Source organism: Salvia miltiorrhiza, chromosome 2 (genome assembly GCF_028751815.1).
Source record: "Salvia miltiorrhiza cultivar Shanhuang (shh) chromosome 2, IMPLAD_Smil_shh, whole genome shotgun sequence".
In the NCBI taxonomy this organism is placed as follows: Eukaryota; Viridiplantae; Streptophyta; class Magnoliopsida; order Lamiales; family Lamiaceae; genus Salvia; species Salvia miltiorrhiza.
In genome coordinates, this window is record NC_080388.1 from 46303680 (window position 1) to 46311304 (window position 7625).

Sequence of the window (7625 nt, forward strand, 5' to 3'; positions counted from 1 at the left end):
GTTGTAGCGCAGTAGCGTAATTGTTGGTGCTCTGATTGAGCGTGTTTAGAAACCCTAAGATTTGAAATTTTCCGACAATGGCCTCTACTTCCGCTCCCCAACCCTCGCGCTCGCCTTCTCCTCAAGATTCTTTATCTTCTTCTCCCCAACCCCAGGAACTCGAAAACCTTCCTTCCTCCTCTTTCTCTCACAATTCCCAAGCTACTCCGAGTCCCTCTTCATCTAAAAAGAGAACCAGAAAGACACCCCAGCCTCCCAAGCGTGTTCCTGAATCCCGTCTTGATGTCGCAGCGGTGGAGAAACTGAAGAGTAAATGCCGACATCCCGAAGGTTTAAAATTCGAAGCCTTCTCTAAAGATTCAACACCCCCCGAAAGCCTTCGCCATCACAAGGTGATAGTCATCTGGAAAGCCCAAATAGATGCTGGCCTAAGGCTCCCTCCTCCTACCCTTCTGGTTGATGTTTGTAACTATTTTCGCATCCCTTTCTTTCAAGTCACCCCCTCTGCTATCCGAAGGTTATATGCCTTCCATATTCTATGTCGGGCTCACGGTGTTGGGGATACCACCAAACTATTCTGTCAAACCCAATCTCTTCGCATGCAGGGCAGTCCCCTGTATAGCTTTGCTGGTCTTCCCAAATATCCTACTACCTTTCTTTCCTCTCTAAATTCCCTTGATAAGGGCTTTCTGAGTTATTACTGTTATGTGCGTACCCTCTTCGGCACTTGGCGTGATTATCACGTTTCGGAGCTGGAGTGGCATAATCCTCGCACTACTTATAAGCCAACCTCTTCCGATGCCCCCTCAACCCGTGATCTGAGTATTATAGCTCATCTTAATGCTATGAACAAGGCCCAGCCCTTAGACTGTAAATATCTTGTTGAGAACAATTCGGCACTGGCATACAATGATCTATTTCCCCTATATCCAAAGAAATCGATAGGTAAAAAATATAAATTAGAAAAATATATTAACTTTTGTTACCCGGATGCTAATAATGTAGCGTTTTAAATTGCAGACATGTCTTGGAGAAAGAAATGTGGGGACAATCTGCCCGCTGCTGCTTCTCCTGTTCCCAGTGGGGAGCATGGCTCCAGGGGTTCTGCTTCTGGGACAGGCCCCTCAGAACAGCCAATTGGGGGCGAGCTAGTCGCCCTTCCTCCTGTGGTAGAAGTCCCAGAGGGGAATGTGGAAGCCTCCCGCCCCTTTAATGCAGAGGAGGTTGATGCAGGCGCCCTTGTTCATAGGAGCAGGCGTTCCAATACTGATGGTGCATCTGGCACCTGTGAAGAGGATATCCAGATTGTGGATATTACTGATGAAGTTCCTTCACCTGACTCGGTCCCCGGTGTCACCCTGGCTGAACTTTCAAAGAAAAGGAAGAGGGGTTCCCTGATCTCCGTGGGGGAGAAGGAGAAACAAGAAGGCCTGAAGAAGGCCGGTCAGTCTAAGGAGCCAGCGAAGAAGTCCACTGGTGGTTCGAAGGTCCTCCCTTCCACCGGGGGAAAGGGTAAGGAACCAGCGAAGAAGCCTGCCGGTGGATTAAAGACCCTCCCCTCTGCAGGTGGAAAAGGCAAGGGCAAAGCTGTGGCCTCTGCCGAAGAACCAGAGGATGTTGTTCCTGGGCCGATTTCGAGTCTGTCGGGGCAGGCGTTAGTCGATGCCTTGATAGCTCGTGTCCATTCCAAGGACCAGGAGAAGGTGGAGAAATTGCCCCGGGGGGTTTTAGCTACTCAACTGTGCCAGTTGGCTCTTCAGGTACCTTGTCTCTTAGACTTTTATCATAGAGAGAAAAACGAAGTTACTAACCTTTTTATTGTTCTGTCGGAACCCCTATTGTTTTCTTGCAGGTGGAAGCTCGGATGTGGGGAGCTGTTAAGTGCATCCACGACTACGACATGGCAGAGAAAGAAAGAGAGAAGGAGCAGGCGGACATCGCCAAGCGTGATGATGATGTCGCTGGGGTGGTGGAGCGTCTAAGTAAGGCTGAGGCAGAAATTGCTGAGTTGAAGGCTCAGCTGGCCCAATCGGAAGTGGAGAAGTCCTCCCTGGTTTCTGAATTGACCAGGACGACCAAGGAAGGCCATGAGAACTTGGCCCGGTTCAAGGCAGGATATGAAGAAGCCTACAAGGCGACTCGGCGTGACTGGAAGAAGACGCTCGTGGAAGCGCAGAATCGTGCCTACGTCCTGGGGGCGCGAGATCAACGCCTGGAGTATTTCTTATCTCCGCAGGGTCAACACTTTCTGGGATTGATGCTGGAAGGCACCCTGGCGGCCTTCAAGCGGACTCAAGAATACCTGGAGGATTTCGGACCCCTCTTTGCCTATGTGATACAGCAGTCCGCCTCCAAGGCGTTAGAAATGGCAGGGGCGACCTCGGAGCAGCTCGCTATCTTGGATTTGCATGCCCTGATGGATAACCTCAATGATGAGGAAATAAACAGGCTGATGGGGATCCCTGCGAATTCTCCGAAGAAACCAGAATGGTGGTATCCAGTGCTGGAGAGGGCCATTCCCTATTTCGCCTTTGGGGTTGGGTCTGCTTCAGTGCCCTCCGCTCCATTGTATGCGCCTGTTGTCTCTGCTTCCCTGGCGGGCTTTGTGAACCGGCTGCGGGATCCCACCAACAAAAGTACTCGGAGCTTTTCCCAGTATGGTGTGGTGCCTCCTCTGCCCTCTGATTTGGCGGCCTCCATTTCTGAAGATTCCGCTTCCTCCTCCTCTGCGATGGATCAGCTTTTTTCCCTGTATCGAGATGAAAAAACGTTCGGACAAGAAGCTGTGAAATTGGTGGACTTGGGGGTCCGTCTTCCCGCGGTGAAGGAAGCTGGCATGTTGCCCGTGTTCGCAGAGGGAGCCGTTTCTGGCCAAGTCTCTACGAGTGGTGTTCCTCCCCCGGTTTCATCTGCCTCTGCTCCTGCCCCTTCTGTCATTGATAGAGATGCTTCCGTTCCTCCTGCCTGAGTTGATAAAATTTTTGTAATTTTTTGGTCTGTATGAACTTAGCATTTACCTCCCATTTTTAATATGCAACTACACCTTCTCGGCCTGTTTATATGAAATTTCTTCCCTGCTTGCATTGCTTTTTCCCTTTCATTACTTGTGTTGTTTTTGTTGTTTTCACGTTCATGTTGAATCTGTGCTTTGCTTGGTTTGGCTCATCATGCTTGTTGTCAGTGTTTCTTTGATTGTCTCCTTCGAGATTTCTCTGATTTCCGCTGTGGGGGTTCTGTTGATTCCTCTGGCAGGAACTTCAGTTGACTCTTCTGGAAAGGATTTCACCGTCTCCTCTGACGAGGATTCGGTTGATTTTCCCCGGAAGGGATTTCACCGCCTCCTCTGGCGAGGATTTGGTTGATTCCTCTAGAAAGGATTTTACCGCCTCCTCTGACGAGGATTTGGTTGATTCCTCTGGAAAGGATTTTACCGCCTCCTCTGACGAGGATTTGGTTGATTCATCTGGAAAGGATTTTACCGCCTCCTCTGACGAGGATTTGGTTGATTCCTCTGGAAAGGATTTTACCGCCTCCTCTGACGAGGATTTGGTTGATTCCTCTGGAAAGGATTTTACCGCCTCCTCTGACGAGGATTTGGTTGATTCCTCTGGAAAGGATTTTACCGCCTCCTCTGACGAGGATTTGGTTGATTCCTCTGGAAAGGATTTTACCGCCTCCTCTGACGAGGATTTGGTTGATTCCTCTGGAAAGGATTTCACCGCCTCCTCATCCAAGCTGCTTCCCATCCACGCTGCTTCCCATCCAAGCTGCTTCCCATCCAAGCTTGAGCACTCTGCGCGGAGCATGGAAGACCCAGGGGGTGCAACCAACTTTCGCGGCTTACGATTAAATAGTAACCCTCTGCGCGGAGCATGGAAGACCCGGGGGGTGCAACCAACTTTCGCGGCTTACGATTAAATAGTAACCCTCTGCGCGGAGCATGGAAGGCCCGGGTGGCACGACCAACTTTCACGGCTTACGATTAAATAGTAACCCTCTGCGTGGAGCATGGAAGGCCCGGGTGGCACGACCAACTTTCACGGCTTACGATTAAATAGTAACCCCCTGCACGGAGCATGGAAAACCCGGGGGGTGCGACCAGCTTTCGTGACTTACGGTTAAGGACAACCTCTGCGCGGAGCATGGAGGACCCGGGGGGTGTAACCAACTTTCGCGGCTTACGATTATGTGTCACCTCTGCGCGGAGCATGGAAGGCCCGGATGGCACGACCAACTTTCGCGGCTTACGATTGAAAGAACACCCTGCACGGAGCATGGAAAACCCGGGGGGTGCGACCAGCTTTCGTGACTTACGGTTAAGGACAACCTCTGCGCGGAGCATGGAGGACCCGGGGGGTGTAACCAACTTTCGCGGCTTACGATTATGTGTCACCTCTGCGCGGAGCATGGAAGGCTCGGATGGCACGACCAACTTTCGCGGCTTACGATTGAAAGAACACCCTGCACGGAGCATGGAAAACCCGGGGGGTGCGACCAGCTTTCGTGACTTACGGTTAAGGACAACCTCTGCGCGGAGCATGGAGGACCCGGGGGGTGTAACCAACTTTCGCGGCTTACGATTATGTGCCACCTCTGCGCGGAGCATGGAAGGCCCGGATGGCACGACCAACTTTTGCGGCTTACGATTAAATAGTATCCCTCCCTCTGCGCGGAGCATGGAAGGCCCGGATGGCACAACCAACTTTCGCGGCTTACGAGCGCTTCCCTCCCTCTGCGCGGAGCATGGAAGGCCCGGATGGCACAACCAACTTTCGCGGCTTACGAGCGCTTCCCTCCCTCTGCGCGGAGCATGGAAGGCCCGGATGGCGCAACCAACTTTCGCGGCTTACGAGCGCTTCCCTCTGCTCTGCTGGAGCGTGATCCCTCTGTTTTTCCCTTTACTTGTTGAGAAGTCATTTTTGAATTTGAAAATTGGGGACTACGGGTATACACCCTACTCCCCCCTCTGGTGACATGTGCAATACTCTGTTATGAACATGTTGGCCCGATTATTCCTTACTCCGTTTTCAGCCCATAAACTCACGTGGGCCCATTATCTCTTAGCCCCTTTCTTAAGCCCAGTATTGCCTCTATATATACCCTTCCCCCTTCGCGATCTAGGTTATAATTCCTCATTTCTTTTCCTCCGTCCCGAACTGCTCTCCTTTCCAACCCTAGATCTGCCAACCTTTTGCCTCTCTTGTTATGTATCTTTCCCCATCTTGGTTGTAAAGCACTCAGGTAAGGGAAGTTCCCCTCTGAACACTCACATCCCTAAAGGCTCCGCCTTTTCCTCTGTATTTCTGGTGCAGATCTCTAACTTTGTGGTTGTAATGAGCGGGCTTCCCTTGCTTGAGAGCGTTATTGCCGTGTTTCCCGGATCTGGCCGTTGTTTTTCCAGATCTGAGCGTTGATTCCCTGGATCTGGACATTGATTTGTTTTTCTTCTGTATTTTTTCTTTTTGGCATTTTGACTTGCTGTCTTTCTTGATATCCTGCAGGTGTGGGGTAGATCCGGTGTGGATCTGAGGTAGATCTGGCGTGAGTATCCCCGATGGAGGAGAAAAGCTTGAAGTGTTGACATATAGAGGCGAAGTCGTCAGTTCTTGATGTTTTGCTTTCCCTTTGACCTGCTAAGGAGCAGTTTTTGTATTTGTTTCTCCCTTATCCTGCTAAGAAGCAGTTTGTATTTTGAATTTGAAAATTGGGGATTACGGGTATCCACCCTACTCCCCCCTCTGGTGACATGTGCAATGCTCTGCATGAACATGTTAGCTAGCATATGTAATGTAAGAAAGCAATAATTGAAATAAACAAACACAACACCAGGGAATTCCCTAGAACCACATATCTGTTTTATTGATATTATGGCCCCGGACCTCGTTAAAACCCCTGTGGGGAAAAAGAGTATCCGGTCTACAAATGATTACTCCTACTAAATAGCAGTTATACATAGAACTTTTTGAGTGTATTTATATTCCATGGCCTGGGGAGAGTTCTGCCGTCTGAATCTGACAATATGTACGCTCCGCCACCCAAAACCTCTGTAACGATAAATGGTCCTTCCCAATTTGCCTCAAACTTGCCCACTGCCTTTAACGCGTCTGCTCTTTTCAATACTAGATCGCCCTTGACCAGTTTTCTTGCTCTGATTCTTTTGTCGTACCCTGCTTTGATGACACTTTTATATTTTGCTGCTCTGATTTGAGCTTCCTCTCGCTGTGCTTCCACAAGGTCGAGCTCTGTTCTTCGAAGATCGGCGTTGTGTTCCGTATCATAAGTGATAATGCGGTATGATTCCAATCTGGCTTCTGCTGGTACCACTGCATTGGATCCATATACCAGCGTGAAAGGAGCCTCCCCTGTCGCCGTCTTTGGACTGGTGCGATAAGCCCAGAGGACGGTATCCAGTTCTTCAACCCACTTCCCTCTGCTCTGATTCAGTCTCTTCTTGATCCCTTCACAAATAGTTCTATTAGCCAGCTCCACCTGGCCATTGGCTTGTGGGTGGGCCACCGAGACAAAACGCTGTGTGATATCCATTCGGTCGCAGAAATCCGCGATCCTTTGCCCCGTGAACTGATTCCCGTTATCAGATACAATGATTCTCGGTACCCCGAATCTGCAACAGATGTTTCTCCAAATAAAGCGCTCCACTGTGACTTCATCAATCTTGCCCACCGCCTCGGCCTCGACCCATTTAGAAAAATAATCTACTGCCACGATGAGAAAGCATTTCCCTCCCGGTGCTGTAGGCAACTTCCCGACTATATCAATGCCCCATTTGTCAAACGGACATGCCGCGTACATGACACCCATAGGCTCCCCTGGTACATTGATTCGCCCTGCATGTCTCTGGCAAGCTTCGCACTTGCGAACGAACTCTCTAGCTTCCTTGTTGATGTGAGGCCAATAGAACCCGGCCCGGATAATTTTGTGCACAAGATCCCGAAATCCCGTATGCCCACCACAGCAACCTGCATGAATTTCTTGCAAAGCAAAATTAGCTTCCTCTGGAGATAAACATTTTAGCAAAGGTTGAGTGAAAGATCGTTTGAAGAGTTGATCGTTGATTAAGCAGTAGTTCTCATAGCGAGCCCTCTGATTGGATTCTCTGCTCAGCCGCTCCCCTGTCTTCAGAAAGTGTATAATCGGAGCCCGCCAATCATCTCTGATTTCTACTGAGAACACCTGCGAAGTTTCCATCTCTCTGGTATCACAGAGTAGAATAATCTCGTCGCTCCAAGTTTGTTCTACTGCGCTAGCCATGCGCGCCAGTAGGTCGGCCTTCGTATTCTCCTCCCGAGAAATCTGCTCGAGTTTAAATTCCATGAACTTTTCTTTCATTTCGCTAATTTTGGTATGGTACGCCTTCATCCTCTGATCCTTGATATTATAACTTCCCGAGAACTGTTGTGCAACCAACTGGGAGTCTGTCTTTATGATGACACACTCGGCTTTAAGCTCTGACAAGATGTGAGCCCCTCTGACCACGACCTCATATTCCGCTTCATTGTTGGATAACCGACAAGTGAATTTGATGGCGAACTGGTATGTCCCATAACCTGGCGAAGTGATATAAACCCCGATTCCACATCCTTCTTTCGTCACGGACCCATCCACAA